The sequence below is a fragment of the Chanos chanos genome, chromosome 6, assembly GCF_902362185.1.
Source record: "Chanos chanos chromosome 6, fChaCha1.1, whole genome shotgun sequence".
In the NCBI taxonomy this organism is placed as follows: domain Eukaryota; kingdom Metazoa; phylum Chordata; class Actinopteri; order Gonorynchiformes; family Chanidae; genus Chanos; species Chanos chanos.
This window is the reverse complement of record NC_044500.1, coordinates 27595024-27602057: the sequence shown is the minus strand read 5'-3', so window position 1 is coordinate 27602057 and position 7034 is coordinate 27595024. Positions and strand designations below refer to the sequence as shown.

The following is a 7034-nucleotide window of genomic DNA, read 5'->3' as shown; positions in this document are numbered from 1 at the left end:
TTTAAATTCAAATGCATAGATGTTGTTTCCTGATTCTCTTTGTTTGTTTAACTCTGTTGCTCTGTGTTTTAATTTTGGGATTTGACAGTACTGTTCAGATTGAAAATCTGTCTGAGGTAGGTTTTTTATTTTTTTAATCAGATATGTAACTGAAGCATGGACACACAGATGTGAGATAAGAGTGTTGCTTCTCCAGGCAGAAAACACCAAAGCAATCTTTTTTTTTTACACTGCATTTATTTCCCACAGACAGTGATGAATAAGTCTGCAAGTGTGTATGTGTGTGTGTGTGTGTGTGTGTGTGTGTGTTCACATGTGTCTTAAAATAACAAACTCCTCACTCGTTTAAGACTTTGGAGAAGAGGAGATTTCAGGGATGCCACACTCAGCTTGGATCAGTCAACCTTGCAGCTGACACATCCAAGAACAGGGAAGGTTTGATGTGTCCAGGCCCACACACAAACTGAGTTTGGAAAAGTGAGCAACTGACCACATGAGATATGAGAGAGAGACAGAGAGAGAAAGAGAGTTGTAATTACTTCTGTCATGTCATCTGCAATTTGCAGTTAAAATTACCATTATTCTATTATTTTAATATTGTAAAATAGTAAATCCTGGGAACAGTCATGACACTAAGGCAGACTGAACTGGGTTGGGGGGGGGGGGGGGGGGGGCTTATTGAACACTGAGTCTACCACTTTTTGAAGCCCTGTGTGGAAATGAGTGATTTTCTCTCTCTTGCTCTTTCATCTGGAGCTCATTCATTGGCTCTAGTCTCAGTGAATCGTTCCCAGTCTCCCCACTGGGCTGCAGTGTGAATGAAGGAGAGTTCTCTACTTCAAAGATCCACAGAAATGAATGTGTGGAAGCACCCAGCGTGTTGGACCTTTGTGTGGAGTACTGGTGTCTGTTAAAGTCATTATTCCGCACCATGCTCTGCAGCTGTCTCTGACATAGCCAAAAACATCGCTGATGATATCAGTGAAGACTGAAGTCTTTGATTTGAGTAGATGCTGACAGCACTGATCTGCTTGTTGCATCACTTTTCTTTCCTTACTTTGCTTTTTTCTTTGGATTGGAAGGCAATTGTGTTCTTCTTCCCAGGCTTCGGGGGATCAGAATAGATGCTCGCTCTAAGGTAGCCTGGTATGATAGTCTAATAATATTGCTTTGGCTTCCCAGTCGTCTAAAAACCAGCATTTATTAAAACCCCAGCATAGTAGTCCATACGGCTTCACTGGAAATGTTTCAACCATCCGCCAAAGTGAACGCACGTTGCTTTCAGGCGTTTAACCAACAGAAGTTTTGGCTAGAGGTTATCCTTTGTGCTTGGTGCCAGAGGGCGTCTTAAACTCATGATAGTCAGCTCGGACAAACCTCTGTCTAGTTACACCTCAGTCTGATAAAGCCGTTACAATTTATGTCCACTTCGTCATTAAAAGAACGGCCTGTCCGTTTTTTTTCATGATGGAGTAAAGTTGTACTTAGATAGTAGCCTAATAAAAATAGTTCAAACAAAATAAAACTAAATAAAGACTGATTAAACGATCTATTTTTATTTCTTCTGCGTAATTCAACAATTATCAAGGAAAGCGATTCTCTTAACGTTGTATTTGGGGGTCCGGCAGTGCGTGGCAGCTGGTTACGATTAGGAGAGGGAGAGAGAGGGTTTGACACGTCCGGGGGTGTTGCCCATCCACATATGAAAGAGGGTGGTGACTGAGTACCTCTGAATTTGAAAGTGTGAATGGATGTAACTTTGGTCGTCCTTCGTGCCACACAAAAACAAGGAGAGGATGATTTTGCGCAAATCTCCGTGACAAGCAATGCTATCGTGACGTGAAAAATGAGCGGACGTGTAGAACACGAGAAAGTTCAGTTGCTGCCAATGAGTCATCGCGTGAACCGCACAACACCGTTTATTTCCAAGTGAGTGAGGAAAGCATATAAATGGTTTTGTGCTCTTAAGCGCTGCTTATTTGGTGGGGGTAATAATTCAGAGATGAAGTTTTAATGCATTTTCATGAATGGTGAGTCGTTTTATTGATAATCACTCCTTTTTAAAAAAAGAAAGAGAGAGAGAGAGAGAGAGGTACCTAAGCAATTCAATGTTTGCGTAAACGTTAGCGATTTCAGTGTTCTGCGGCGAATACAAGCATAGCATTTTAAATAGTCTATAGATGTGAAGTGTTTTTTCTTTCTTTCCACTTTCTCCTTTTCCCTGCCTCCTCGATTGCTTCCTTCAGTTTTTTCAAGGGAATACAAATAGTTCCGAGGGGAATCTTGAAGTACTGACCATGAATGCAGTATGTCATTTGACATGACATACCTGCGGAAATTGGCTATCCGTGACCTTGAAGTAGAGTGTATTAAGCGGGATGTTAGCCTTACATCTCTCTCTGAAAGGTAGTAAAATGTAGCAACCTAGCTGTAACGAAAATGTCATGTTTGAAACAGCATAGCCGCTGTTTAACATCCCTGGAAAGCTTGAAACAAACCAGAAACAGACGTTATTCCGTGTTCAACACCACTTTCAAGTTCAATGAAGTCAAACAGAGGTCAAACGGGAGGTGAAGTTGCTAATTGGGTGGTTTAAAACTCTTCAACTTCTTTTTTTTCTTTCCCTTTGAAGAGGGAATGTTTTGTTTTTATGAGGTGACAAGTTCGGATGCAGCGGAACATGCCGACCCCTGTGTTAGCTGGAGCCTCATAAATGCTTTTTAGAAAAATGTTTAAAGGGCTCAAAATGCCATAGGGCATTCCAAATGCCATTGTTTCTCTTAGAGGATGCAAAGCCACAGGGAAAAAGAAATGTAGTCAATACGAGTAGTGCAAAGGAGAGAGGTAGGAACTGTCACAAAGCCCAGATGCTTTCAGTTTTAGGGAAGGCTTGAAGATTTAAGCGTCGGTCCCCTCCTCCTCTCAGTCTTTCAAACAAAAACAAATTCCCCTCCCAGCATTTTTTTTCATGTATTTTTTTAATCATAGAACAAGAACATAAATCAAGCAGATCACCTGGAACTCAGCCACAGAAAACATGGGCCTAATTTTCACCCAGCTCTCAAGTATTTAGAGCAGTTACTCCTGACCCCCCCCCCCCTCTCTTTCTTTCTTTCTATCTTTCACTCTCTTGCTCTCTCTCTCTCTTGTGCTGAGAAGAGCAGTTCTAAGGACCTTTTATTCACAGCGATTCCCCATAAGCCACCTCTGCCACCCCAAAGGGCTCATTAAAAGAAACAGACTCACTCCATCACCAGACAGCCTCCGCCATTGCCATCTAAACTTTGGCCTTTTTATTTGAAGAGGGCCTTGTTTAAACATATCAGCCCTGCAGTAGTCTACCACTCAGTATTCAATTCTCCTATTCATTAATGAAGAATTTAAGGTAGCTTCACTTTGGTTGTCAGGGTCACTCAGTTTGGCAATTTTTAGTAGATCTCATTTGTTGGGAAATGTGATGCTCTTCAGTGGTTTAAAGATCGAGAGACTTGCTGATTTGTTTCTTTCCCTGATCATTAAGTGTAACATGGACTCTGGAGTGCCCGAGGTTTAACCTTCCTGGCTCATACCTTGGAGCCGGCAGCGCAATTAAACGATTCCCAAATCGTCATGTTTATCAGAGTTTCATTAATGAATGAAGTAAGACAGTCTCACAGAATGGCACTGAATGGCTCTAAATTGATCCTCGTTCTCTCGCTCCCTCTCCTTCTTTTTCTCCCGCTGTCTCTCTCTCTCTCTCTCTCTCACTCTCTCTCTCTCTGTCTGTGTGTGTGTGTTTTTCACTCTCTCTGTCTCTCTCTACCCCCACCCCGTCTGTCTCTCTGGCTCTTTCTTTCTGGTATCTGGCTGACTGTGAGTTCCTGCAGCAGATGCAGTGAGCTGGGATTTGCTGCTGTGATTGTTTAGGGGCTGGTACACTGACTCTGGCTGGATTTATGAGGTCATCACTGAGAGTGGAGACAGTGGCGGCGTACCGCACTGTCTCACAGGCCTGCGTGAAGCCTTCGTCTGTCCCCGGAGTGCAGCAAACTTAACGAGGCCTTTATTACCAGTGCGTACATACCAAACTCCCACTCAACCACATGCTAAACTTCACCTCCCCATCACGTTCCCTCTGTATCTGGCCAACCTATGAGGCACAGTGGTCAGTGGAAGAAATAACGTGGTGATTTTGGACTTTAACTTTGAGAAATGGTTGTTGCTGTAGGTATGTTGTCGTTAGGGATCTTTAACATTTTTTTTTATAAATCAGCTCATGTCTTCAGTAGGCATGGGGAAAAAAAGAAGATGTGATGACTTCTGGAGTCAATCTGTTCTGCTGTTATAGGTCTCTGAGTGTTATTGGTATCATAAATCATTTGTATGTGTGTGTCTTTGCTGCTTACATGAAGGGAAAAAGGAGCACTAATTATAACCACTTATAGGGACACGTGAAAGACAGTGGTTGGAACGCTGGAACTGAAAGAGCATACATAGACACCAACCATGATTAAGAGTTAAATGAAATAGACTCTCTTTCTCTCTCTCTCTCTCTCTCTCTCTCTCTCGCCCTCTCTCTCTCTCTCGCTCTCTCACACACACATCCACACACACACACACAAACGTGCACACACACCATCACTACCTCCCTGATGTACAGCTTGCTGAGTATAGCCAGCGTTTTAAAGATTTCAGAGACAATCGTGGCACATAAGACACATTTTGTGTTTGATTTGACCCTCAGTTCCTCCCTGCCTGTTAGCAGTGCCGTTCACAGTATCTCACTGTGATAACTGCAGCTCCACACAGGAGCACAGAACTTGCTGACGCGTTATTATAGTCGCATTTGAATCTAAAGCCCCCCTTTCTACTCCGCATACAAAAATAGAACTCAATGACTTTAAAAAAAAAAAAGAGAGAGGGAGAAAGAGAGAAAGAAGCGATTTGTTCTCATGCTTTTCTTGTCAGGGTGCTATTCAAACTCAAAGACGTGTTAGGCACATCCATTCTCTTCCTTTGCTTCTTTGCCCAACCGTTCATTAGCTGAAATTGCTCTCTCTTTAACTTGTCCTTCCGACTGCGTCGGCAAGCCATTCTTGTCCTCTAGGATCTGGCACATATAATTCCCTTTTCCATCTCTCTCCTCTGTGCTGAGTCAAAAAACCACAGGGTAAGTGGAGCTTGGTGCAGGGGCACAGAACAGTGGAGAGACTGCGTCTATGACTCAGCCTTTGGGAAGACTGGAGAGCTTTTACCTTCGCTTCATACACCGACAGTATTTGTACTGTATAAAGTTGATTACTACCTGCGGCTACCAAAAACAAATGAGATACATAGAAACGATGTGATGATAGGAAAAAAAGGAGTGTGTTTTAATTCGGGGAAATTCAGAAACCTAATTTCCGAGAACTACAACATTACATACATAACCAAACCAGGCGTTGAGCACAAATGATCTTTTTGCCTTTTTTTAAATTTACACTACCAAGGCGCAAATTAGAAGTTTTGCTCGTATAGGCTTATAAGCCATACATCTGCCACTATGGGAATATATATTCCCATAAAACTGGTCTCTCTGAACAGGTAACATGTGAATGCTCAGCTAACAGAAACCTTTTCCCCTTTTGAAATAAAGATATTGTCGCTCAGCTCAGTAGTTGAATAGCTGACATTTGCTGGCGAAATAGATGAATGTTCACCACGGATGTCAAGGTGGTTCGGTCCTCAGAAAGTCTAATTGGACTCTTAATGAGTTGCTTAGGGCTGGGTGTTGTTTGGAAGATGGATAGAGCCATTAAAGCAGGTCTAATGAAAGGAGAGAGAAGGGCTGCACAGTGGCATTGACTGACTCAATACGTTTATTATTGGCATTGGTAGATTTGATCTCTTGATGTAAGTGCTATCTAAGTATAATGACATCCAACCATAGAGCAATATGGTTGAATTTTACCTTAATCAATGCCTGGTGTGTCACACAGGGTCTCACTCAGAATCAAAACTTTGACATCAGTTTTTCGTTTAAGAACACTGGCTGCGTCATGAATATTCATGAATATTGCCCTGTCTGTGTGAGGCTGGCAGCCGGCTCAGCAGTTGTGAGTGAAAGGGAAGAAGTTGCAGGAATGAACTTCTTCTTTAAATTTCTACATGGGCTCTAGAAGTTGTTACACTTCTCAGAAATTCAACCAGATTTCTTTAAATAAAACAAAAAAAAAATGTTCATATTCGCTTCAGCTGACTCAAGTTACTCTTTAATTATGAACACAATGTGCAACACAGTGAACACAGTTTTGATGTTTGTTGATCCGTGTGTCTCTTTCCCCTGTATACATGAGCACACACACATGCACACACACACACACACACACACACTTGCTTAAGTGAACTGAGTGCCAGTGTATGTCCTGGGTTGACCTGGTTAGACAGAGTGGCATTATGGTAGTCTGCATTGGTTTGAACCCGTTGGCAGCTGTCACTATGAATTTGCTCTTCCTACCCCCCCCCCCCAGTCACACATTCTGACCAGCTGTCAACCGTCACCTACTCATCTGTTACGAATCGGTCACCCCAAAATTTTAAGTCAAAAGTATGTGCATGTTCAGTATATACATGAGTGAAGTGTGTGTGTGTGTGTGTGTGTGTGTCTTTTGTAGAGTTTATTCGTTGGCAAGCCTTTTGTACGTGTTTGTACAATATTTGTGTAAATGTGTATGGGTATGGCTGTATTGTATATGTGTTTATATTGTTATATAATGAGCAAACTCACAGAGGCAGTTTTGTGCAGAAGGCAGTAGAAAGTGTCTGTTTTTAGGTGGTTGTTGGCCTATCACTCCTGTTTTCTCCAGTAGACTGAGCATGAACGGCTGTTTGTGGGTGTTTGTGGGCGTGTCATAGCTGTGTTGTGTGGTGCCGCGGATGCGTCTTGCCCAGTCTCGCTGGCAATAGCTGAACTGACTTCTGTCAAAGCAGATGGAGACACCACAGGCCCTGGGCTGGATCCGTGTGGTCTAGTATCTATGTCCATTCATATTAGCTACTGATGCTTATCATAACTA

At 42.5% G+C, this 7034-nt stretch overlaps 1 protein-coding gene across 1 annotated transcript in view; it reads left to right on the top strand.

Annotated features, from left to right (window-relative positions):
- Nucleotides 1–7034, top strand: part of nav1b (neuron navigator 1b) — a 51384-nt gene that overhangs the window by 19672 nt on the left and 24678 nt on the right. The gene's annotated exons all lie outside the window — the stretch shown is intronic.